At 46.7% G+C, this 27,588-nt stretch overlaps 1 long non-coding RNA gene across 1 annotated transcript in view; it reads right to left on the bottom strand.

Moving 5' to 3' along the window:
- LOC138417244 (uncharacterized) overlaps positions 1-21,964 on the bottom strand; it is a 203,849-nt gene extending 181,885 nt beyond the window's left edge. Inside the window, exons 1-2 of the long non-coding RNA XR_011248050.1 lie at positions 21,857-21,964; positions 11,577-11,708 (exon numbers count right to left, since the gene is read on the bottom strand). This is a non-coding gene — a long non-coding RNA (uncharacterized lncRNA). The remainder of the gene's footprint in view (positions 1-11,576; positions 11,709-21,856) is intronic.
- Between the last annotated feature and the right edge of the window lie 5,624 nt (positions 21,965-27,588).

Genomic DNA, 27,588 nt, shown 5'->3' with positions numbered 1-27,588 from the left:
CCTGACCTTGGCCCGCAGCTGCAAAGGCAGAGGGCAGTGTGTTAAACTCTCCCCTGTGTTTAAAGGATGATGCCAGTCTGCAATTTTGTTGCAGAGAAGAAGCCAATTCTGACTCTGTATTGAAAACTGTTTCTTTGGCTTGCCTTTTTGTTGTTGCTTTTGTTACCATAATCATGCATAAAGCCTGCCTCAGAGGACCCTGCTCCTCTGCCTGACTGTAAATCGCCTTTGTTCAAGTCAGAGGAGAAGCTGAGCCTGCGCACCTGGGTATGTGTTCAGTTGCCAGGTCGTGTCTGACTCTTTTGTGACCCACCAGGCTCCTCTGTCCACGGGGTTCTCCAGGCAAGAATACTGGAGGGTTGCCATTTCCTCCTCCAGGGGACCTTCCCCACCCAGGGCTGAACCTGCACCTCCTGCACTGGCCAGCAGATTCTTTACCACTGAGCCACTGAGCCCACGTGTGAACAGCTGCGACAAGAGGAGACTGACACAGGCCTTCCAGTGGCTGGCCGCTCCCAGAAGCGTCTTGGAAGACGAAGGCCCTTCCTCACTTCCCCATCCCTCCGCCTCCCTCTCACTCTACACACACCGCTCCGCACTGCTTCTCTGACTGTGAAAGAACCTGGCTCACAGACCCGGGCACGACGGCCACCCTCAGACGCTGGTCTGCCACCTTCTCGGTCAGTCGGCTTTCCGAATAGCGTCGTGCTCTTGCCTCCACACCTGCTCTCTTGGTGCGCTGGCCTGCCACAGTGCAGGGAGCAGTGAGCTCAGACTTGGTAACACTTTAGCGTCCGTCTCCTTCTGTCCGACTGCTTCACTGAGTTACGTTAACTGCAGGCTCCCCTGAAAGCCTCTGTGATCCCTCCTATACTATAATTCACACACACATGTATCATGTATTACCCAAACAAGACGGCTGAGGGGTCCCCGGTGGCTCAGTGGATAGGAATTCACCCAGTGCAGCCAACGCAGGAGGCATGAGTTCAGTGCCTGTCCAGGAAGATCCCACGTGGCATGCCACAGCTAAGCCTGTGCACCACCTCTCTGGCCAGCACTCCAGAGCCCGGGAGAAACCCCCGGGCCCCAGAGCCTGCGCTCTGCACAGAGAGACGCCACCACAGGAGAAGCACCACAACGCAAGGGGCTCCCGCTCACCTCACTAGAGGAGAGCCCACCCAGCAACCAGACCCACCTCAGCATCAATAACTAAATACAAAAAAAGAGAAAACAGAAAACTGAGGGTCTTGAGGCAGCAGGGTGCACGTTAGACGAACGCCGATTTCCACAGAGCAAAATCTGTAAGTACACTGATTCTTCCTTCTCGCTCTACTCCAGAGCCAATGAATATTAAAGATCCACATGACAGTATGAAAACGACAATATGAACCAAATCAGATTCCAGGCAACTCTGCTTCTGCCATGCCTTCTGTCACAATCATACTCCAGCAGAACCAAGGAGCTCATGTTCTTATTCACAGCAGGTTGCAGGGGCATGACTTCCACTTGGCTCTGACTTAAAGAAAACCTTTGGGAGCCAACATACATCATTTCCCTAAGCAGGCACAGAAAGGTAGCTTAGCGAACTAAAGACTGGATTCACTGGATTAAGCACCTGGCTTAAGAAGATTTAAATCCAACTTAACGATATTGCCAGTCCCTGGAGCCACTGGTTCAAATCCTAACTAAAGCTTTTGCTCTTCATCAGAAAATGTCAGCAAATTTGCATTATTCTGTAGATCACGGGAAAACCTCAGAAACATTTTCATGTCTCCTCGTCACAGGGTAAATATGGATTTTCTAACGACAAGCCACTTCTGTATAGAGGATGGTGTTAATGCCAGCAGGCCTTATTTTGGCTCAGAACTCATTCTGCTCCCAAGAGAGAATTTCTACAGCACTGGACAAGGCGTTTCGTCTTCCCCATGCCTCTCACTCAGCCCTTCTGGGCCTTTGTTCAAATGTCATCTTCACAGTGAAGCAATTACTTTAAATCTTCTTAAAGTAAACTTGCCGTCGCCTCCACTCCACCCATCTTCTCCCTGCCTCGCCTTCCCTGCTTTTACACCGTCTACGCCTCCGCATGGCTCAGCGGGTAGACAATCTGCCTGCGGTGCAGGAGACTCAGGTTCAATCCCTGGTCGGGAAGATCCCCTGGAGAAGGAAATGGCAGCCCACTCCAGTATCCTTGCTGGGAAATCCCACGGACAGGGGAGCCTGGCGGGCTACAGTCCAGAGAGTCATGCATGGCTGAGAAATGAAGCACACACATGCCCATCTAGAATTAAAGCTCAGTGCGTATCAAGACTACACGTGTTTAGCAGTACAACCAGAGCCTAAAACAAGGGTTAAATACAGAGAGGGTCACAGTGTTCCTGCTGAACGATCACGTGAATCTCAGGAAATGGCTTCAGCCTTCTAAGGCCCACAGGTACCTCTCACCTCTGCTCCTTTCTGTCTGTCCCATCCCAGTCTCCGCATCGTGTCGTGGTCCGGCAGCCCCGCCACTTCTGCTCCGGTGTCTGTCTGTCCGTCCCACCCCGTCTCACTTCCTTGATTACTGATTTCATGTCTCTCTTCACATTCTCGAACATGGGAATCTTACTGGTCATTGATTATTCGATGGACTGGCATCTTCTCCCAGCCACAGAGGTCTTCCACCAATGGCCTGCTATCAACAAGACCTGCTGATTTCAGACAGAGACCTCAGCCAAAGAAAATGAAACTTCACTGGGGCCTGAGTGAAAATAAATAAATAATAATAATAAAATGTCCAGCTAGGCAAATAATAGCAGCAATGGGGAAAAGATTTGAGACAATAAAAAGAGCATCGCCAAGTCCAGGGGGGAAATGTGCTTTGTGCTTTGGGGGAACTAAAGGAAATTCACTGTGGCTGCCACGAAGACAGGACAGCAGCCCCCCCAGTTCCTGGGGGAATGTTTCCGAGACCCCCCTAGTGGGTGTCTGGAGCCGGGAGAGTGCCAAGCCCCACACTCGCGCACTCTGTGTTTCCTCCGACAGTAATCGGTGGGTAGCACACACAGCCTGGACACGCCCAACAAAGCGGTGACTCCAGCCACCACCTAGATGACCCAACCCATCCTCGGCTGGCTAGAACAGCACAGTGTGAGAGGTCAACACACTACTCAGGATGGCATGCAGCTCTCAAGGCATAAACGGTTAACTTCGGGAATTCTCCATTTAATATTTTCTGGCCACGCCTAGTCTCAGGTAACTGAGGCCACAGAACGTGAAACTGTTGCCGAGCCCAAGCTCGCTCTGCTGGTCGCACAACAGGCCAATAAATCGGAGAGACAAGGTGCTGATGCAAGAAACACGACTTTATTTGGAGAGCCAGCTGACCGGGAAGGTGGCAGACCAAAGCCTCCAACTAGCCCCCTCATTGGGGCCCAGATGCCAACTGTTCCATGGATCAGAGATGGGGGGGGGGCGGGGAGAAAAAGTAAAACCATGTGACTTTTCTAAGCAAGTATCAGGCAGGGGGACGGGTTAGCTTCTTCCTCTTACAGTCACTTCACAGGTGGCGTGAGATGAGTGTCTCCTGCCGTATCGATGAACAAGGCTGTGGCAGCAGCTGTGATCCCAGCCCTCCAAATGCAAGTCTCTGAGCCGTGCTACAGGCAGCGCCGCTCCCTGCACAAGGAACTGAAGGGTGCCCCGGTCATTGGTGGGGTGCCCTGTGAGCTAACAAAGGGCTTCAGCCTCAGGGTCAGGCCGAGCGGGCGGTGGTCTCTGGGCTTCCCAGGTGGTGATAGTGGTAGAGAACACGCCTGCTGATGCTGGAGACGTGAGAGGTGTGGGCTCCATGCCTGGGTGGGGAAGATCCCCTGGAGGAGGGCCTGGCAACCCACTCCAGGGCTCTTGCCTAGAGAATTCCAAGGACAGAGGAGCCTGGCGGGCTAGAGTCCATGATGTTCCAGAGAGTCAGACATGACTGAAGTGATTTAGCACGTATAATAACAAAAATGGCAAAAACAAGGGTTAAAGTCTTTAGCATGGAGTCAAAATTAACCCTTCCTGGTTATAAAACCGTGGATAAAGAGGGATGACTGTGTGGGATAAAGTGCTGAAAAAGTAAACAGATGTCAGATGTCAGCAGAACTTATGAACTAACTTAAGAAACCTGGGTTTCATTGTGAAAAAAACAATATTAGTTTTTTTTTTTTTTAAAGTAACACCACCATCTTACTGCTTGCTTCTGGATTCAAAACTATACATCAGCTTCACGTCCAGTCTCTGAATTCTTATCTGTTCTTAGTAGCTCTGAAAGACAGGGAAGCACGGGCTGCGTGGGCAATCCACAGGCAATTCATGGAGTCTCAGAGTCAGGCTGAACAGCAACAGTGCAAGTAAATGCTTGGTGAAATCTGACACTTCTGAGATCTTCCTTCCCACAATATTTGAAGCCTCAACGCTTAGCTGAAGGAGCACAGCCTAGGCATTTTTGAAGATGTTATCCTACTTTTTTCTGAGCTTCAAATCCCTCACTGGTAAAATAATAAAATTGGTAAATGGTAAAATGACAGAAAGTGAAGAACTAAAGAGCCTCTTGATGAAAGTGAAAGAGAGTGAAAAAGTTGGCTTAATCCTCAACATTCAGAAAACTAAGATCATGACATCCGGTCCCATCACTTCATGGCAAACAGTAGAAATAGTGAGAGACTTTATCTTCTTGGGCTCCAAAATCACTGCAGATGGTGACTGTAGCCATGAAATTAAAAGACGCTTACTCCTTGGAAGAAAAGTTATGACCAACCTAGACAGCTACACAATGGAGTATTACTCAGCCGTTAAAAAGAATTCATTTGAATCAGTTCTGATGAGATGGATGAAACTGGAGCCGATTATACAGAGTGAAGTAAGCCAGAAAAAAAAACACCAATACAGTATACTAACACATATATATGGAATTTAGGAAGATGGCAATGACGACCCTGTATGCAAGACAGGGAAAGAGACACAGATGTGTATAACGGACTTTTGGACTCAGAGGGAGAGGGAGAGGGTGGGATGATTTGGGAGAATGACATTCTAACATGTATACTACCATGTGAATTGAATCGCCAGTCTGTGTCTGACTCGGGATGCATCATGCTTGGGGCTGGTGCATGGGGATGACCCAGAAAGATGTTATGGGGAGGGAGGTGGGAGGGGGGTTCATGTTTGGGAATGCATGTAAGAATTAAAGATTTTAAAATTTAAAAAATAAAAAACTAAAATTAAAAAAAAATAAAAATAAAAAAAATAAAAAGCACCAATCTTTAAATACTCAAAAAAAAAAAAAAAAAAAAAAGCAAAGACATTACTTTGCCAACAAAGGTCCATCTAGTCAAGGCTATGGTTTTTCCAGTAGTCATGTATGGCTGTGAGAGTTGGACTGTGAAGAAAGCTGAGCGCTGAAGAATTGATGCTTTTGAACTGTGGTATTGGAGAAGACTTTTGAGAGTCCCTTGGACTGCAGGGAGATCCAACCAGTCCATCCTAAAGGAGATCAGTCCTGAATATTCATTGGAAGGACCGACGTTGAAGCTGAAACTCTAATGCTTTGGCCACCTGATGCAAAGAGCTGACTTGAAAAGATCCTGATGCTGGGAAAGACTGAGGGCGGGAGAAGGGGACAACAGAGGATGAGATGGTTGGATGGCAACACTGATTCAATGGACATGAGTTTCAGTAAACTCTGGGAGTTGGTGATGGGACAGGGAGGCCTGGCATGCTGCAGTCCATGGGGTTGCAAAGAGTTGGACACGACTGAGCGACTGAACTTAAGATTAGGACAGAAACGTCCTTGGTGCGTTATGGTAATTAAAAGACACGACATGTGTCTGAGCAGTATCTGACACATGGGAGTCCACGGCTGTTACTGCTGTTTCATTGACTAACAGAACCGAAACAACTGTCAGAATCACCAACCTAGTTCTGGGGCCAGAATAAACTAAGTAAGGTCATCGCTAATCTCACAATAACAACAAATGCATAAAATCAATAATCATTAATACACCATCAATAATCAACACATTCCCTCGGCCTTAGCCCAAAGTACAAAAGCACGAAATAAATGTTATCATTAACATATCCAGTTCATGGGTCATTTTCAACAGACTTCAAAGGAATCAAAATAATCCAATTGCTTCTCTAAATTATCCATCATTTCATAGTAAAGTCTTACTTTGTCTTAAGCAATTACTGATAATAGGAATTTACAGAAGAACGTAGCTGGAAGGTATCTCAAGCCAGTGTTCAGCAGGAGCTCAGCTGGACTCAAGTCACGTTAAACTGACCCAGATCTTCCACTGACTGTTTGTATTCAGTTAATCTATTCCTCCCTGTGTCTCTACTTAAGCCTAACTCCCTACGGCTTCATTAACCACGGCAGCTGCATTGCTGCCTGAGTACATTAACTTAATGGCAGAATCTATGGGAAACTGAACACGTTCTGGTTGGCCTGGAACTGCTAGCTATCTCTCAGGTTCACTCATTTGTCCATTCATTCAGGCCACTCACATTATATGGCAAGAATGTCTAACTGTGGTCGGCCCACAGGTAGACTCAGAGACGACAAGGACCGGAGTGCTGGTAGGCTGGAGCTCATCCCGGGGAGCCCAGTGAGGGTGGAAGCGAAGAACGCCCACCAGGCAAGGTGGAAAGCAGTAAAGCCTGAGACGATGAGCAGGTTCCAGCCACAGGCCTCTGGGCAGAAATTCCCAGAGGGACTCATCCCACTGGGGGCGGAGGAGGCTCCGCCAGCCACACAGGATCTCCCGTCGGCCACTGCTCGAGGGCTGCGCATCCTTCTGCTCCAGCAAGCTCCCAGGGAGAAGAAACCAGAGAGAGGAGACGTGCGTGAGCCCAGGCTGAGATGGCGGGGTGCCTACTGCCAGGGAGCTCAAGTGGGCAGCTGCGGGGCAGGGCACCTGCTGCAAAGAAGCAACTTCTAAAGGAGTGAAGGAACCGCATGTGCCAGCGCCTCCAGCACTGCCTGGCACGGAGCCTGCCTGGCACGGAGCCTGCCTGGCCCGGGGCTGCTGTTGTCGTCCAGTCGCGAAGCTGTGTGTCCGACTCACGTGCAGCCCCATGGGCCGCAGCCCGCCTGGCTCCTCATCCATGGGGTTTTCCAGGCAAGAGGGCTGGAGTGGCGAGCCATTCCCTTCTCCAGGGGGTCTTCCCCATCCAGGGATGGAACCTGCGGCTCCAGCCATGTCTCCTATCTTGCAGGTGGATTCTTTACTGATGAGCCACCAGGGACGCCCTCCTGGCACAGGGGAGTAAGTGCTGTATAATCTTAGATCCTGTTACCTTGTTAAGATACTCTAAGCTCCATTCTAGGCATTTGGGAGAAGAATGACCTGGCTCCTGCCCTGGATAAGCACATAATTATACTCAGGTTCAAAAACAAAACCCCCTCTCAGAGATCAGTGTCCACATGTATATATATTCACTGCAGTTTCAGAACTACACTCTCATAATTTAGGGTTCTTTGGATGTCCAATTAACTTCTCCTTTTTATTATATTCTTGTTTCACAATGGAGACAAAGATCAAATGAAGAAGAAAAAGGACCAGAGGTTATATATTATTCTTTTATTCTTTCTTGTGTATCAAGGGAAAAATAAACAAGGAAAAATTCCTGAACTTTCAGGCTTCCTGTTCCCCAGTTACAATGTTTCAGAAAGCAAAAGTTACATCTCTAAGCTTTAGAAATGAGAGAACCTGAATCCCTTAGAAACATGCTCTAAACTTCTGCCATGGGAACACATTTCTGTAATTCCACTGGGCATTATCTTTAAACTTGTAGCCCTGGAAATATGATGGGGAAGAGAAAAGCAAAACACACACACAAAACATTCACTCCTATCCGTCACCTGCTGTCTGTCCAGTGGGTTTGTATCTGATCAGAATTAATGCGGCAGATGGAGACAAATGAACAGTGACTGCTACCTTCCTGGAATTATTTCAGGTTATTCTGTATCTCCAGCCATTCATCAGGAAGAATAAAATGGGAGACACACACACGCTGATCACTCACACACACACACAAAAGACACGTTCAGGAAGTCACAAATACAGACCTAGCAGACCCCCATCCTTCGATTTATTCATTTTTTGTTTCTGGTTAAAACATAACTGCCGAGTGATTTGTAAACTCCCCAATATAACTGCCCAAGTGCATTAGCCTTCAATGACCTTCCAAGTCAATTTTTCCAAGAAATGCGAAGTAATCTCCTCTAGTCTCTGACAGATTTAATGGCCCTCTGTGCACCAAGAAAAGCATGTCCGTGTAGCTGGGGTAAGCTGTGCATTGGAGGCATTATTCAGACACTTTGATAAGGACATAAAATGGATAAGATGGCCTTTCTATCCTCCAGAAGATTTTTCAATATGATTTATATTTTGATTTTCAGATTCAGTTGGTATTCTTGCTTTCTAATACTTTGTTGATCTCTAGATAGCACTCTTAAGTTTTCTGGTTAGAGTCCAAGCCCATTTTTGAATAATCAACCTCTTGTGAAACTGGTTGTTAATACAAATTAACTTTTTTTTGACTAGTGGGAAATTTAAGTTGTCAAATGGGGCAGGGGTGGGTGCTGTCACAAAGGAAGAAGCATCTATGGTTTATGGACCTCATTAATGAGACAAAAGCTTCAAGTGTTTTAACTGGAAAAAGGCTAATATCAACATTTCAAATGAAACCCTAAAAGAAGCAAGAGTTAAATCTCAAACTTGATGCTATGAATATTCTAGTTTAAAATTAAAGAAAATATTCTCATATACCTTCACCAATCTGAAACAAAGAAACATCATTTATAGTGTATGATAAGCAACTCTTGCTGTTTTCTTGGTTGGTGTTTTAAGCGCAATTTGTTTTAAATCAGGGAAAAAATCAAAATAAGAACTAATCCAAATGGTTTTTTTCATCAACATTTGAATTATTTGTTATCCATTTATTCCACACACATGTTCTTTAAAATTCCCGCCTCTCTACCCACGACCCTCCTCCAGCCTTGGAAAGACCCTATTCACCTGGGAAAAAAGACTTCTAATGTTTGCAACAACCGAGCCTTCTTCTCTGAACAATCATTGTCATCTGAACTAATTTTCCTTGTGATAAAGCAATTTTAATACAGCTCTTCTGAACAACCAAGAGAGAATACAGTAGCTATCTCCATATCACAGTCCTTCACAATGCATGATTGCTTTGTAGCGCTTCTTTCTATAAATCACATGGTCATTATTTCGATATAGAATATGTGTTTAGGTATAAGATGTCTTTGACTCCACCCTTAGACTGCATATGCCATAAAGACAAAGTTGGTATTTTCTCACTTCCCAATGTTCCCAATTAATTGTAAGCAAACACTGATTTAATGAATGTTAGCTGAAAGGGTATTGGGCTTTAAAATATACTTGGGGGGAAAAAAACAATGCACTTGGCTTCTAAATCATAATGACGGACCACTAATCTCTCTTGTGATTAATCTTCATGTATTCATATAAATGGAAGTCCTATGTATATATCTACCTCATACTGTTTTGAGAATCTAGTAAGTTATTAGCTATTAAACACTTAGAAAAGTTCCTGGCATATTAAGGTGAGACATCAATAACTGTTAGACACTGATGTTACTATATGATTATTATTAGTTTCTTCCAAGCATCCAGCCCCTAGTCCAGCAACAGTTCCTCTCCCTGGCCACCCTTCAGTCCTTGAGCTCTCGGTGGGACTGCCACCTAACTCTCTCGGCAGCTTCAAGGAAGCAGGCAGGGGACCTGAATGCACCAAATGGCGTGCCTGTACTCAAGGGCACACAGGGTCACCATGAGCCAAGTTTCCCGGTTTAAACCAGGCCAGCGGTGGTCATGTGCTGATGTGAGAGCTGGACCATGAAGAAGGCGGAGCACCAAAGAACTGACACTTTTGAACCGTGGTGTCGGAGAAGACTCTTGAGACTCCCTTGGACAGCAAGGAGATCCAACCCGTCCACCCTAAGGCAAATCAACCGTGAGTATTCGTTGGAAGGACTGATGCTGAAGCTCCAATACTTTGGCCACCTGATGTAAACAGCCGACTCACTGGAAAAGACCTTGATGCTGGGAAAGACTGAGGGCAGGAGAATAAGGGGACAACAGACGATGAGGTGGTTGGATGGCATCACCGGCTCAAAGGACATGAGATAGTGAAGGACAGGGAAGCCTGGCATGCTGCAGTCCATGGGGTTGCAAAGCGTCAAACACGACTTAGTGGCTGAACAACAGCCAGAGTGAGTAAAGATGAATGTAAGCTGGCAATATGGAGAGCGAGAGGAGGGAGACCAAGGGGAGGGGAGAAGACAGAGAGGAGGAGACCGGCGGCATCATCTGAGCCCGAGTCCATCAAGCTATCATCTAAACTTCCAAGAGCCAATACAGCTCTTAGTTCCCTTCTTTTGAGTTTTAGCCAGTCTGATTAAGATGTACATTCAGATTAGATCTAAACAACTATCAACGGCAACCAATAAAAGCACTGACAAATACAACCGTTGGTTCTTCATCTGCCAAAAGAGAGAGCTGACAGAATAAACACCACTGAAATTCTAAAACCCTGTGTGATACAGCAATAATCTCACCGTCAGTAACTCGGGCGACTCTATTCAGATGACCTCAACCAGTTCGGAGCAGTGGTCCCCAAGCTTTTTGGCAGCAGGGACCGGTTTTGCGGAAGACAATTTTTTCACAGACCGGAGGATGGGTTAGAGAGGCAGGGAGTGGTTTCAGGATGCCCTGGTGGCTCAGATGGTAAGGAATCTGCCTGAAGTGTGGAAGACCTGGGTTCAATCCATGGGTGGGGAAGATCCCCTGGAGAAGCAAATGGCAACCCACTCCAGCCTTCTTGCCTGGAAAAGCCCATGGGAGAAGCCTGGCCGGCTACCACCCATGAGGTTGCAAAGAGTCTGACATGACTGAGCGACTTCGCTTTCACGTACATTACATTTGTCGTGCATTTTATTTCTGTTGTTATTGTTACCTCAGCTCCACCTAAGACCCTCAGGCATTAGACCCTGCAAACTGGGGAGCCCTGGTTTAGAGTCTGTAACAAGCACGACATCTTTTACTCCCTACGGGTGGCTAAGGTTGCAAGGAGGTGGTTCTCCTACCACAAGGCTGATGTTGACTTCGAATAGTATTTCACATACCAGTTCTTTTTCCCACATAGAAAGGGGAAAGGTGGATACAACGGCTGCTTTTCCTCTTGAACAAAAGTACACTTCATCGTGAATACAGCAAGACAGCAATATGCAAAAAGGCAAAGCAAAGGACCCAAGAGGCTGCAGTATTTTACAAAGCGAAACTCTTTTCATCCGGTCTTGGTGGATTTTCAAAACAATTGAGGAAAAGTAAACATTCGTGAACCACAACTCCAGCAAGCTGTCTCTGTCTTCTGAAATTAGGAAAAGAGACTATCAGCTCTGTGGTAGCTAAGAGCAGGGCAGTTAACCTGAGTTCTAAACTTGGCATGAGCACTCAGAAGGTACAAGTAAGTTGAGGGAACTGACTTGAAACGTACTTCAGGTTCCCTACCTGGGATATGTGAGGCTTGGCAAAGGTGATATCCAAGATCCACAGAGGTTCTTCAGTCCTCCAGTTCTGAGATCCTAAAGACCGGAAGTGCAGACAGAACCTCATCATAAAGACTTCTTTCCAGACTGAGAGCTGTAAGAAGGGAAAAAAGGGGTTATCATTTTACACGTGAACACTGAAAACAAGACATGACAAGTAATCATGGATTGGTAAACTAGAGCTGTCAAGGAGAGACAGCTTTTCAGAGGGGCGTTATTTGAAGATCTTTGTAGAAAAATGCCCCATAAGAGAGCTTCGAAGTCTGGAGACTGAAACTTATAATATTCCTTGGGAAAGTGCCATTTTATTTTTTAAGTGTTTTAAAGGGCTTTCTTTCCTTCTCATTTTTTTAAGATGTGTATTACCAAAAGACAACGTTTACATAAGAGACACAGAAAAAAATAGCTTCCTCTTCCTGCTATCATCTTTTTCAGGCCTTAGGGGTTTTTTTGTTTGTTTTCTCTGTTAAACTAAGATAAAGGTTGAGCAGGGTATAGAGGAAACTGGAAAGGTGCTGGAAAAGTTCCTCTTTCAATTAGCATCTTTATCAGGGTTGCTGGCCACATTTAACGCGGTAATGTTTCTCTAATGCAAAGACACAGCAGGGGCAGAGATTTCGAGTTAATGATGCCTGAGTCTGTCCTGCTTGCATCTCCAGACTCCCAGGCCCAGCTTCCCCTTGCCATTCTGTCTTGGAGATTCAAACTTCTAACCTCAATATTTGTTCTTTATAGATGCTGACGTTAATCCACAAATAATTTTTCAGCTTTATTCACTCCAGTCTTTGAGAAAGTATGTCCCCATAGTGCAGACAGTTGGAGAAGTTATTTATTAAGCAAGGACCTTGGAAATGGAGACTTGAAAATGCTATTTCTATTGGCTGTAAACGCCAAGAACGTCAATATTCATTATGCTGGCTTAGCAGGAAGCTATTTTTCATCAACTGCCAGAACGATCCACCTCAACAAACAAACAACACCGTGAGAAAAATTTAAGTAGAGTAATTAACATACTTAATCGATTAAGTCAGGAGAAATTAAAAGGAGGGCCTCTTTCTGTCTCATCATAGATCAGCTGTCCTGAAGAGTTGGATAAAATGGTTTTGAGCAATTATCAGACACTCTTATCAAGGACTCAAAGGTGCACTGGAAGCAATTAAACAAATGCGTGATTTTTTTCCTCTATGTCCTGAATTCGTATCTGATCCCATGTACTTTGGCATACAACTTACACATCCAACTCAGTTTTGCTTAAAAGTACACTCATCTGGACATTTCTCATCAGTTCAGATCTGGCATCTTGGAAAAAAAATCCATTTCTTAGGCACCCTATATAATTCTATAAAGATTCATTACTACCAGAAATCAAATTCATCATCTACAAAACATTCTGAAAGTCAGAGGAACCACCCTTCCTATGCTGTGATGTGAAATGATTAGGTTGCAATAAGGATGTTAGCAATTTGTCTCCTGTACTGTGAGATTATCCTATTATTTTGTGGCTGGAGAAAACATTTTGCAGTACCTTTAAATCTAATTACACCAACATTAATTTTTTTTTAGAGGTGCCAATAGCTTGACTGATAAGAATATCGACTCCTGATACATTCTTTCACTTGAGTATGCACCCAAGGTTATAGTAATGAGGTGTAAAGAGCCTGAAGCACTTATTCTGACATAGGCTTTTATTTTTCAACTTAGAGTACAAGTAACACCCACAAATCCATCTCTGTCTGAAAAAAGGAAGAATACTTACACACATAAGATAGGCAACATCTGGTAGCCAAATGTTTATAAGCAAAGCACAGTGGTCCTTGAACAGCTGCGAGTCTGGAATGAATCAATAAAATAACTTTCAAGAGCTAAAAATCCTCAATTATTTGTGGATAACAGTTCTGATCTGCTTGGGGGACCGCTGCTAACTCATGTTCCACCCTAACAGCAGTGAGTGGTGGCAGCAACGATAACAGCAACAGGGACCTACACTGGATGTTTGATAAGATGGTTTAGGATACGTCATCTCGTTTGATCTTCACAGTGTCTCTGAGAGGCAAGTATTATTATTCTTGTGTGCTCAGTCACTCAGTCGTGTCCAGCTCTTTGCGACCCCATGGACTGTAGCCCACTAGGCTCCTCTGTCCATGAGATTCTCCAGGCAAGAACACTGGAGTGGGCTGCCATGCCTCCTCCAGGGGATCTTCCCATGTATGATGTTAAAAATAAAACATTTATTTTCAAATTCAAAAAAAGTAAGAATTAGGGAAAAAAATGAGAGTTACAAAAAGCAGTGCCAACGAGTGACCTGTCTCTCACCAGCACCTGGGAGCCAGCTGGGGGGGAAAGAGGCTCTGACGGCCTCACCTGTCTGCTCACCATAAAAGCGGCAGCACGTTTCACAGCTGCTGAAAAGCGTGTCTCCTCAGAGTTCCTGAGTAATGAGTGTGTCTGGGCAAGGGAAATAGAACATCACGCTCCAGCAACAAAAACTGATCGGGTAACTGAAACCATCGCTGACCCCGTCCCTCCCTACTCGCAGCGGGTCTCGGCCGGAGCAAGACGGACACCGGTAACTGGGCCCTGGTCTCCGGCAGCCATTCAACACAAGAACAGCTGGCTATTTATGATTTACAGCACCGAGGAAAACATCACTTCACCTCAACCCACTGAATTGGGTTCTCCAGGAAATTTTGATCTTAGGGAAGCCCCCAACTACTGGGCGGAACTGACCAAACATCCCCCACCTGGCTCTCTCCCGACTCGGCCGCTTGCCACGCTGCCTGCCACAGCTCCCCTGCTTCAGCTCCTGAAGCTTATTCTGATGCTCAGTGCACAACCACAAGGCTCTGTCTTAAGTCTCAACAGACGAATAAGCACAGCCACACCCGCGAGTGCAGAGATACAGATATATGGATTCCACGCGTGTGTGCGCGTGGTGCTCACTCAGCTGTGTCTGGCGCTGCAACTCCACAGGCGGCAGCCTGCCTCCGTCCACGGGATTTTCCAGGCAGGCACACTGGAGTGCTGTGGTGCTGACGCTGCGTGCTGTCCCTTACCCCGGGGTGGACACGGCGCACTCGGAGCTGGAGGGGCCACCGGAGCCGCGCCCTCGTCTCCCCTCCCAGCCAGGGTGGCAGAGTGCCGCATCCTCTCCGCTCCGGCTGACCCCAGGGACCCGCCGGGCACAGTGGGGAGGCCAGGGCCTTTCAGGTGAGCTCGCGGACGGCTACCGCACAAAGTAGCCCCTGGCCAAGCAGGGACCTCGGGAGCACGTGCCCAGCACTGTAAGTGATCTCAGCTGTTCAATTCAGTTCAGTCGCTCAGTCGTGTCCGACTCTTTGTGACCCCATGAATTGCAGCACGTCAGGCCTCCCTGTCCATCACCAACTCTCGGAGTCATACTGTTCATGGAGAGAACCCCATGAATACTGAAGTGGTTTGCCATTCCCTTCTCCAGTGGACCACATTCTGTCAGACCTCTCCACCATGACCCGCCCATCTTGGGTGGACCCACATGCATGGCTTGGTTTCACTGAGTTGGACAAGGCTGTGGTCCGTGTGATCAGACTGACTAGTTTTCTGTGAGTATGGTTTCCGTGTGTCTGCCCTCGGATGCCCTCTCTTACTGGGTTTCTCTTACCTTGGGCGTGGGGTATCTCTTCACAGCTGCTCAAGCAAAGCACAGCCGCTGCTCCTTACCTTGGACCAGGGGTATCTCCTCACCCCCTACCCTCCTGACCTTGAATGTGGAGTAGCTCCTCTTGGCCCTCCTGCGCCCACGCAGCAGCCACTCCTTGGACGTGGGGTTGCTCCTCCCGGCCGCCGCCCCTGACCTCTCAGCTGTTACATAGTCCTTATTTATAAAACGTGGGGTGAGAAAGCCTGAACATTCCACCTGGACTAATTTGCTCTCTCCCCACAGGCAGGCCACCATTTCCTTCTCCAGGGGATCTTCCTGAACCAGGGACTGAAGCCAAGTGTCCCACACCTCCTGCATTGGCAGGCAGATTCTTTACCACGGCGTCCATCTGGTAAGCCCCATACTGCACGTGTAAACACACACACACGGATATACAGATATCTGTACATGTGCACACATACACATGTGCACGTGCATGGATATACACATACACTATATATGTGCATATACATGCCTGAATATTTATATTCACCTATACAGATACATACAAACATAGGCATATAGATATATAATACCTACATGCATATTTACATATAGATATGCATGATTGCACTTATATATAAATATGCATATAAATGTACATATACATGTTTAAATATACAAAGGCATCAGTGTGAACACATGTGTCTATGTACATACATATATCTATGTGTTTGGGGGCCTCCCAGGTGGCACCAGTGGTAAAGAACCTGCCTGCTGATGCAGGAGGCCTAAGAGACTCTGGTTCGATCCCTGGGTCGGGAAGATTCCCTGGAGGAGGGCATGGCAACCCACTCCAGTATTCTTGCCTGGAGAATCCCACAGACAGTGGAGCCTGGCGAGCTACAGTCCACAGGGTCGCAAAGAGTTGGACACGACTGAAGTGACTCAGCATGCACACATACACGTGTGCATGTGTGCATCAGACATGCACACGTGTAGCATCTAATGCATATATGCATGGTAAGTGTGCTCAGTCGTGCCCAACTCTTTGTGCCTCCATGGACTGCAGACCACCAGGCTCCTCCATCCATGAGATTTTCTAGGCAAGAATCCTGGAGTAGGTTGCCATCTCCTCCTCCAGGGGATCTTCCCAACTCAGGGATCAATCCCACGTCTCTTGCATCTCCTGCATCAGTAGGCAGATTCTTTACCACCAGCACTGCCATGAAAGCCCAATTACATATGTACAGGTGTAAACAGATCTATAATCACATATATGTACTGACAAAGAACATACAAAGTTCACAGTAACCAGCGATTCACAAAACCCATGAAGGAGAACTCTCTTCTCTTGGAAGCACAAATCTATATACGTCTACATCAAGCAAGTATTGCTAAGGAAGGAGCAGACAATGAAATCAGGAAATGAAAGCCATCATGGAAACCAGGTAAAATAATTCAAAGAAAAGAGGGAGCAGGGATTTATGAGTTGTGAATGATTCAAACGGTAAATCTTGTGGGTTTGTTGTTGTTTTGTTTTTTTTTTAATATAGACTCCTTGGCAATCCAATGAAAGTGTAGTCCTTTTGCCTAGGGAAAAGAAACAGTAACACATTCATAACTCTGGTCAGGAGCTCAGTCTGTTCCAGATCCCTCCAAAGTTAACAATACTTTAACCTGGAGACTTTCGGTAGATTCTTCTAACCTCCATTTCCTTTTCCCAAGAGATCACAGATTCGTCAGAAAAATATTGCTCATAGTACAAACCTCCCCCTCATTTGTATTATATATAATCAGAAAAATCATACAGGCTAGCCTTTCTTCAAAATCCTCAAGCTAGAAACTATGGCAAAATTTCTAACTCAAATTTCTAACACCTTCTATGACCTTGAAAAAGACAAGAAAGAAGTCAGATGCTAATATGAGAAGCTTACATAGGGTCTATATGTTAGGAAGTGTTTTCTTAGTATTAAATTACAGCTGCACAACATCCACGTAGACTCATCTACGTGGGCAAATCTTTCATTTCGGAAAGGGCCCTGGGCAAATATTAGTATTTGTGAACATAATTCCTTTCTTAAGATCAGTAAAATATATCTCTTTACTTTTGAAATTTGGATCTGATTGTACTTCAAAGACTTTCTCTAGAAGACCTCTAACTTGAAAGAAAAATCAAACCATTCAGGCACAAGAGAAGATTTTGTAATGGGATTTAAAAAGAGCCAGAGGCAGAACCACACTTTTAAGGAGAGAAACAAAGGAAGGGCACCTGCTTCTGTCTGTGAGGCCGACATCGTCCATGACTGCCAATTTCAGAAGGCGACAAAAGAAATCTCTACCCTTCAAGAGCAACAACCGTTCGCTTGTCTAGCGTGTAGTAAACTATAGGAGAGACAGGGACAAAGGAGAAACACCGATTCTGACTCGGCTGCTTGAGAAAGGAGGTGTAGATAGACGGGGAAATGCTTCTGTCCTGATGAAAGGTGATTCACAGTGGCCAGCTAGACAGGTGGAGAACTCCGGAATCTGTTAGCTTAATGTTATCACAACACTTCATCTCCCATCCTCCTCCGCTTTGGCCAGACAGGTATCTGGAAAGCAAACATGTATCCGCTACTCAGGTGTAATGAAATGCAATTAAGAATTTATCTTTCTCTGACAATTATAAGAGCAATCTTCAGAGGAAACCATCTAAACTTACAAGGATCCTACTTCATCTTAGAGTTCCACTTTAACTAATGGTTTCTAAATTACTTGAGTGGAAAATTAAGAATGCAAAACTTCACTTAAGGATGCATTAGGAACAAAGTGCTTTTGCAGTAAAGCTTTCATTAACGAAGCTATATACACATGCATTTAAAAACGCACATCTCTTTCTTTAGAATACAGGTAAAGAGATGAAGTAATCTGTTTGAATTATGATCTCTGGGGCCAGGACTGTGTTTAGACTTCTAAAATGGATAAACTTCAGATTTTAAAAAACTGTTATTCAACACTGACTTCCAAATGCAACCACTTTCTCCCTCACTTTCCCATTTAAGGTCTAAATGATTTCTGCTTCAAAAGCTATTTGAATTGTTTTGAGCGGGGGAAAGCGAGGAGCTACTCTGTAAAAGAAGAACAACTGCACTGAAAAATTGACAAATAAAAGAAAAAATGTAGAAAACATCAAAGGCCTTATAGTCAAGTGCTTCTTAAACTTTCACGTGTGACGTATGTTTGGATCCACCTGGAGATCCTGCTAAAATGCAGACTCTGATTCAGTAGGCCAGAGAAGAGCCCATGATTCTATATTTCCAACAAGATCCCACTGAGACAGCAATACTGCGCGCCCTCCCAGGACCTCACTTCCAGGATGAAGGAACCCGAACATCGCTCTCGGCCTGCCCTCAGTCACATAACCCACAAAGAACATATGCAAGTGCTCAGGAAGCACTTCCTGAAGCACACCCAAGGGCTTCAGGTTCCCAAGACGGGGGGGGGGGGGGGGGGGGGGGGGGGGGGGGGGGTGGTAAGCTCACCACTATGCAGCAAGAGAGCACATTAAGACACTGTCGCAACAAAGTAACTCTAAGTAAAATCTTGAGCTGGCACTGCCTTATAATAACAAAAGTAAATCATTTGCAAGACTTAGTGTTTTATTTTCACCATGCTGGCTAGCCTCCTGCCTACTGTTATTCCTTGGGAGAACTAGTACATGAGTCACGAAGCCCCGTGCCACCGCAGGAGACCTGGGTTTGACCCTGGGTCAGGAAGATCCCCCGGAGAAGGATAGGGTAACCCAGTCCAGTAGTCCTGTCTGAGAAAGCCCATGGACAGAGGAGCCTGGCAGGCTACAGTCCATGGGGTTGCCAAGAGTCAGACATGACTTAGTGACTAAACAGCAACAACATTAAATAAGCAAAGGCTTCCCTAGTGGCTCAGTGGTAAAGAATCCGCTGCCATCACCAGAGATTCAGGTGTGATCCCTGGGTCGGGAAGATCCCCTGGAGAAGGAAATGGCCACCTGCTTCGGTGTTCTTGCCTGGAAATCCCATGGACAGAAGAGCCTGGTTGGCTATAGTCCATGGGGTAGAAAAAGAGTCCGACAGGACTTAGCAACTAAACAACCACAATTAAGTAAATACATTTGGCCTGCTGCCATTTAGCCTGGAGCAAATTGACAGAGCTATGCATAGAAGCAGCTTATCAATCAATCAGTTTTTGAATCTGGGAGCCAATACTTAGGTGAGTCTCTTCAAATTAATTTGAGTGTTTTTCTTCTCTGCAGTCATTTAATAAGTGTGGCCGGCCTTTTCTGACCGGAAGACACATAGGCCTCTCTCCTATCTTGGTTTTAGCTAGTCTGAAGGATAAGAACTTCATTGAGGAACCTTCCAAAATACCCACACTCACAACAACTCGTCTTTATACTACTCAAACTATTTTAAAAATTACCCACCCCAGACGTGTTCTCCCAAACTGGCCAAATATATATATATATATCATTGAGCTATTTATATAGAAACAGACATAGAAATTGTACTTATTTTTCAACTCAATTCCCAAGTATTATTCCATACTAAGAACCACTGTTCTAAATAAGAAAATAATATGTCCCAATGCAATTGTAAGCTTAACAATAGAATGCTAGTCCAATATTCTTATTGGTGCCTGGTACATGGTACGCTCACACAAAAATATCTGCTGGTAAATAAATTTGGAGACTCAATGAACAGTACTGTCTTAGAAAACATCAGCAGACTAAAACATTCTCTCACTCTCATGACAGGTACACCTCAGCCACAACTCACTGAATTAATCAGGATTTTTCACTTAGATTCATCATTCTTAATACAGGAGGCTAGGAGCAGGAAATTAAAACAGCCTCCCTGAGATCCTTTGTTCCAACAGCCTGTAACTAAAAAAATGACACAACAGTTCACTGAAGATGTATTTATCCACAGCACAACCCTGCGTACCATGGCTTATGTCAGTGATTGCATTCCATTCTTCATTTTCAGTCCATTGTTTCATCACATTACACTTATGTTTAAAATATTAAGGCCCTGAACATATCTTCCCACCAGTTTGCAAACTGGCCCCTGAATGCAGAGGGCAGGGAGGGACAGAAGAAAGAGAAATCCACTGGGGATGGGTAGTTTTAACAAAAAAGGCAACTTACACATGAAGTCTGTCCTGGGATCTGGAAGACAGTATAGCTCTGCATGTGCCTGCCAGAATCTTAAGTTGATACAGTCCAGGCACACAGTGGGACTTCCCAGCTGACTCAGTGGGAAAGAATCCACCTGCAATGCAGGAGGCGCAGGAGATGCGAGGTCGATCTCTGGGTCGGGAAGGTTCCCTGGAGGAGGGTATAGCTACCCACTGCAGTATTCTGGCCTGGAGGACCCCATGGACAGAGGCGCCTGGTGGGCTACAGAACACAGGCTCACAAATAGTCGGACACAACTGAACTGAGCACAGCCAGGCACATAGTCCAGATGGTCTAACACCTTCCTATCTGAGGGCCACATCCCCTAACAGCATCTATGTGGGGACAGTGGGCAGGTGTAGATTTCCAGGATGGGGATGGGGTAGCCGCCCCCAATTGCCGCGATCCAGCTCCAGGATGAACTGGGGGTCATGCCCCTCCCTGACCTCCCTCAACCCTGACCTCCCTCAACCCTGACGTCTGTCGGCTAGAGCAAAGGCACAGCTGAGATCTCACAGCAGAGGTTTTCCGGGTATAGCCGACTGAGAGCTGCCCAAGGGTGACTGACTGGTGGAGAAACACGTTGGTGAAAAATGATCGGGATAAAGAGAAAAGAATAAAATCCAGAAACGGCCATTTTTAAAATAACAAGGCAATTGTAAATGACAGCCTAGACCGAGTTTTAACCACACTGAACATTTTTTGTTCTGTGTCCACGTGAAACCAAAGTGACTAACCAGTTGCAAGTGTCAACTCCAATACCAACAAACAGGAACAGGTGCGCCCTTCCTTCTGCTTCTAATGCTGGGCTCCCGTTCCCACTGGTCAGGGCGACAACACCGGGGCACAGCCTGGGCTGCTGACTCAGACCACCGCGCAAACAAAACGGAAACAGGTGGAGGTCCTTGACTCGAGGGCGACGCCGAAACACCTCCGCTTTCCCTCTCCACTCTGATGAGCTTTCCAGCAGTTTCTCCTGTCCTCCTTCCAGAAGGAAGGAGAATTCTGACCCGCGCTTCTCCCTGAAGAATCTAGGAGGCTCCCGAGGTGACCCTGTCAGGACAGCCTTTCCACCCCACAGCAATCCATTTTCCCGAAGAGTCGACAGTCATTATACAAGGACAGGAAGAGGGCGCTTCTCCGCTATTCTGTCAGTCTGGCCTCTTGTCCCTGAGGAAATAAAAGCCCGCTCCGAAGAAACACCTCAGAAAAACCTCAGTTTAGGAAAAAGAACTCTTCTTCTCTTCCACCTTTTCATTTCGTTTTTGCTTTTGCAGTTGCCCGCATTGGTATCATTGTTTAAAAACACAAAAAAGGGTGGGGACAAGGCAACGGAGCGCCTGAGACACGGGCTAGACGAGAAACGCCACGGGGCTCAGTGAGAAAAGGGCGCTCATTTTCTCTGAAACGAGACTTGTTTGTCACCAACCTTCTCAAGTCGGGGCCCCACGAGAGTCCTCCTGCCGCGTGTCGCTTCCTCTCGGACCACAGAGCCGAGAGGCAGGCGCCGGGGCGCAACAGCACACCCTCTCCCGGCAGGCTGCGCGCCGGGCTGGTTAGGGCCTCGCGGCGGGTGGGCGGGGCCGGCGGAGTTCTCGCGGGAGCGCTCAGCCCGGAAGCTCCAGGCTCCGGGAGCGGCTCTGCGCGAGGCTGGGCGCAGCCATCTTGAGTTGAGAGTTGCCGCTGGGCTTCTGCCCACAGAGCCCTCGGGTACCCGTGCGGGAGGTCGTGTTGCCCCAGGAGCTCTGGTCTGAATGCAGGATGCGAGGCCTCTAAACACAGTCCCCTGTGAGCCAGTAACTCCAGACTAAGCACAAAGGGAGGGGAAAAAAAAAAAGGTTGGACTTTCTTACCGCAATTCTAGCTTGATTTCCCTGGAATTGTAAATGGGCTTTGCTGGTGACACATGCAGGATCGTTGCAGCGAAAACAAAACTGAGTGAGCGGCCTTTGGCACATACCAGCCAAACGGGTCTGCAACAGTTAAACAATCTTGCTTATTCTTTAACTGTTACTACTAACACACACTTGTAGCTGGACTCGTCCCTCACAAAACTAATTACCCTCTCACTCCATGTAGATTACACTCTGCACCTGGCGTAGTTCTGCCCCCTACACTTTCTTGTAGGATTCTGCTGCTCGAAAGGAAGAAGCTCACAGCCAATAACTTCCGGGACACCAGACCGGATTGCTGAGCCTCCTGACACCAGCTTTTGGCTGTAAAATTGCAGGGGGAAAAAATGTATGTACATACAAGAACTTCATGAGGATATAAAACCTCTCCCTATTCACCAGGCAGGGCTTCTCTGGTGGTGCCATGCTGAAGAATCTGCCTTCAGTGCGAGTGATGCTGGTTTGATCCCTGGATCAGGAAGATCCCCTGGAGGACATGGCAACCCACTCCAGTATTCCTGCCAGGGAAGTCCCATGGACAGAGGAAAGAGCCTGGTGGCCTACAAACCATGGGGTCACAAAGAGTCGGACTGGACTTAGCAACTAAACAAGTTCCCCAAGGGAGGGGGCACAGTTCTTGAGGCAGAAGCCTGCTGTATATTCCCCATTGCCTAACAAAGAGAAAGCCACTCTATTTCCTCCAAACTGTCTCTATATTTTTTTATCTGGCACCAGTGGACATGGGTAGGGGGAAAGATTTTGGCAGCAGTATTTCATTATATTAACTGGTTGGATTCGCTAAAAGGTAGCATTTTCAAACGTTTTGTGGCTGGAGATGTTCCCGTCTCACTCGATGCCTGTGATGCCACATTGGAGGGGCGGGAGCAGACCGTGCCCGCAGGACAGCGAGAGGAGATGCAGGCACAGGGCAGGAAGGCCCTATTGTCCTGCACCAGCTTCATCTCTGCCCCTCCCTCCTGGGCGCAGAGCCGAGCCACACACAGGCGAGCTCTCCTCACGAAGCACCATCAGTGTGGCATTTGGCATCAGGGACACTCCTTTTCTGGACTCGCCCATTTGCTGCACACAGTCCAGCTAAGGCAGGAAAAGCTGAGGACTCTGGAAACTGACCTGAAGGGCTCGCAAAATGCTCATCTATGACTTCCAAGGCTATGGTTTTTCCAGTAGTCATGTATGGATGTGAAAGTTGGACTATAAAGAAAGCTGAGCGCCAAAGAATTGATGCTTTTGAACTGTGGTGTTGGAGAAGACTCTTGAGAGTCCCTTGGACTGCAAGGAGATCCAACCAGTCCATTCTGAAGGAGATCAGCCCTGGGATTTCTTTGGAAGAAATGATGCTAAAGCTGAAACTCCAGAACTTTGGCCACCTCATGCGAAGAGTTGACTCATTGGAAAAGACTCTGATGCTGGGAGGGATTGGGGGCAGGAGGAGAAGGGGACGACCGAGGATGAGATGGCTGGATGGCATCATTGACTCAATGGACGTGAGTCTGAGTGAACTCCAGGAGTTGGTGATGGACAGGGAGGCCTGGTGTGCTGTGATTCATGGGGTCGCAAAGAGTTGGACACGACTGAGCGACTGAACTGAACTGAACTGAACTGATGGCTTCCAAACAGAATATCCTTTACCATCAAAAGGAGGTGGGGGGAGCAGTTGATTCTGACTCGAGGAATATTCTAGCAATCATTTGAAAATATTCCTATAGATAATCAGAATACATACTCATGACATAACATGTATGTATCTTGGTCCAGACTTTAAGCTATATGCTATTTTGAATGTTGCACGTTCTATCCCTGGGTTGTGAAGATCCCCTGGAGGAGGAAATGCAACGCCTCAAGTATTCTTGCCTGGAGAATCTCACGGACAGAGGAGCCTGGTGGGCTACAGTCCATGGGGTTGCAAAAGAGTCCAACATGACTGAGCAGGAGATTTTGAATGTTAACATAATATGCCGTCACCTAGATACATTTATTATGTGAAATCCCAAGATGGTCAAGTCAGAAACCGAGGCACCAACCTCGTATCTCTGCCCCACCTTTCTAGACCCCATCAAGCTCAGTGCCGGATCAAACCCGTCTTCTCTGCGTTCTCTATCTGCACTCTGGGCTCCGGCCTCCATCACTGCTGTCTCCATCACTGCTGTCTCCAGCAGCCTCGGACCTGCATTCCCCATTCCATTCCTCGGGGCTGGTTGTCATGCAGGGTTTGTCTGCCGGTGGGGGAGGAGGGGGTGCTGTCTGTTATGGCTTTACTCTTCCTCTCCCAAATCATAAATCTAGGCACCAGGCTTTGCAGTCTCCCTAGAGGAATGGGCACACTTTCGAAACGTACCAGTCACTTGTGTGTGCTACTAGTAGCCCTGTGTGTGTGTGTGTGTGTGTGTGTGTGTGTGTGCGCGCGCGCGCACTCAGTCATGTCCGACTCTTTGTGACCCTGTGGACTGTAGCCCACCAGCCTCCTCTGTCCGTGGTATTTCCCAGGCAAGAATACTAGAGTGAGTTGCCATTTCCTTATCTAGAGGATCTTCCTGACCCAGGGATTGAACTTGCATCTCCTGTATTGCAGGCAGATTCTTTACTGCTGAGCCATCAGGGAAACCCACTAGCAACCCTACTACCCATCAAAGTGAATTTTCTAAGATGACCGCCTGGTGTTAGTCCTTTGCTGAAATCCTTTCTTTTCAAAGGCTCTGGGACCATTGCTCTAAGGGTAAAGTGAGTAAAGCCCATACTTTCTTTTTAAGGTGGATTGCAAAGCTGCGAGTCACATTTGCCCAGCGCATCTCCTTACTTTCGCTCTCTATGATTCGTGCTGCAGTCACGTGATACCAACTGTAGGAACTCCACCCCGCGTCTGGCTCCATGGCTCAGGGCACAGCTCTTTCCCCCAGACCTGCACCTTGACAGGATGGGCATGGTCCATGGCTGAATTCATTTTGGAGCCCCTATTGTCTGGTAGGGACTTCAGTATCCTGGAAACATTAGCAGTTGTCGAATTGCTTTAATAGGACATCAGAAGTTACACGTTCATTCTTAAGCTGATCTTCCCAAAGCCTCACAGGTGCTGGGGTGGAGAGGGTTGACAAGAGAGGTAGCAGAATGGATTTTAAATATTCAAGCTCTGACACTTATATTAAAAATCTGTCAGTGAGAGGGAGTGAGAAGCATCTTAGTTTCATTTACTCCACTGTGACTTTAAATGATTCCCTAGTCAAGGGAAAGCATGTGTGGAATTACTTAGGATAAGACGATAAAAAAAAAATGTCAACCATTAGTGAGAAGTTAATTTTGCTTTCAAATCCTTGGTTAACTTTTGAGTTGATTTTGATATGTTCATTTGTAGCTCTCTTTTACAGCAAAGCTTCCAAAGGCTTATGAAAGGTGTGGCAATTACAAAAGAAAGCGTTCTATGAAAGAATATCGCGGGAGGGGGACTTCTCTGGCAGTCCAGTGGTTAAGACATTGCCTTATAATGCAGGGGGGCAAGATTGATCCCTGGTCCAGGAACTAAGATCCCACATGCCCTGTGACCAAAAAACCAAGGTATAAAACAGAAGCAAGATTATATTAACAACAAATTCAATAAAGACTTTTAAAATGGTCCATATCAAAAAAGAATCTTTGTTAAAAAAAAGAAAGAACACGGGGGTCCTTGTGTGACACACGTGTGCACAGACACACACAGAGTAGATAAAGCTTCACGGTGAGGTCCTTTTGGTCGCCTAGATCTTATAAATCTTGACATCAGTATTACCTACGACCACACTGTAGGCATCCATATAATTAGAAACCATGTTCCACTCCTGCTTAAAGTTCCCCCATGTCTCCCCACGATCCTGAGCATGACTTGCTGTGTCATTCATTACCCAAGTCTTTCCCACCTCTCCAATCACACAAAACACCATCCTTTGCTCTGTCACGAGAAGCTCCTTACAATCCCCAAACAGGCCATGGTCTTTCCCACATCCTTCTGTTCCCCGCCAGGCCCTTTCTCTATGTCTCTGCCTGTTGGAAATGCCTTTTGTCTTTCAAAATACCCCTCTGATATTATCCCTCCTGTAAAACCCCACCATAGTGAACATCTCTTAATTTTGTTTGCCCGCCAATGTTATATGTCAGTTATATCCCAATAAAGCTGGAAATTTTTTAAATAAAATGTTTTATTTCGCAGATGGAGGTTCCCATATTTCTCCATTGTTGAGAGCCTGGGTCAGAGAGTTCAGTTCAGTCGCTCAGTCGTGTATGACTCTTTTCGACCCCATGAATTGCAGCACGCCAGGCCTCCCTGTCCATCACCAACTCCCAGAGTTCACCCAAACTCATGTCCATCGAGTCGGTGATGCCATCCAGCCATCTCATCCTCTGTCGTCCCCTTCTCCTCCTGCCCCCAATCCCTCCCAGCATCAGAGTCTTTTCCAATGAGTCAACTCTTCGCATGAGGTGGCCAAAGTATTGGAGTTTCAGCTTTAGCATCAGTCCTTCCAAAGAAATCCCAGGGCTGATTTCCTTTAGAATGGACTGGTTGGATCTCCTTGCAGTCCAACGGACTCTCAAGAGTCTTCTCCAACACCACAGTTCAAAAGCATCAATTCTTCAGCGCTCAGCTTTCTTCACAGTCCAACTCTCACATCCATACATGACCACAGGAAAAACCATAGCCTTGACTAGACAGACCTTTGTTGGCAAAGTAATGTCTCTGCTTTTGAATATGCTATCTAGGTCAGAGAGTAGCCCACCCAAATCCTCAGCTAAGTGGTCTCACACAGGGGAATTTTTCCTGGGCTGTGCTGGGTCTCTGGTGCTGCGCCGCACGCTTCCTCTAGCTGCAGCGATTGGAGGCTGTGCCCTGGCTGTGGTCTGCAGGCTTCTTACTGCGGTGGATTTTCTCGCTGAGGAGCACGGGCTTTGGGGCACACGGGCTTCAGCAGTGGAGGCGTCACACTGGGGACTAACAGCCTAAAGTAACCAAGCGGACCTTCGCACGGAGTGCCGCGGCGCTGCACGGCAGAAGAGGGGCAGGCTCTAGAGCAAAAGGGTCCAGCTCTGTCACCAGGAATGAGGTGTCCAGATTGTGCTGAGCCTCAGTTTGCCTGTTATCAAATGAGGATAATGATATTGGCCTAGCAGAGCTTTTGTTGAGATTATAAATGGTATGCTCAAAGCACTTAGCCCAGGGTCTAAAGCATGGTAGTGTTTCCATAAATCCTAGGTTTCATGATTCTGACCTTTAAGGAAGGGTTTCTGA

This window comes from Ovis canadensis, chromosome 13, assembly GCF_042477335.2.
Source record: "Ovis canadensis isolate MfBH-ARS-UI-01 breed Bighorn chromosome 13, ARS-UI_OviCan_v2, whole genome shotgun sequence".
Classification (NCBI taxonomy): domain Eukaryota; kingdom Metazoa; phylum Chordata; class Mammalia; order Artiodactyla; family Bovidae; genus Ovis; species Ovis canadensis.
This window is presented reverse-complemented; position numbering and strand designations above follow the sequence as displayed.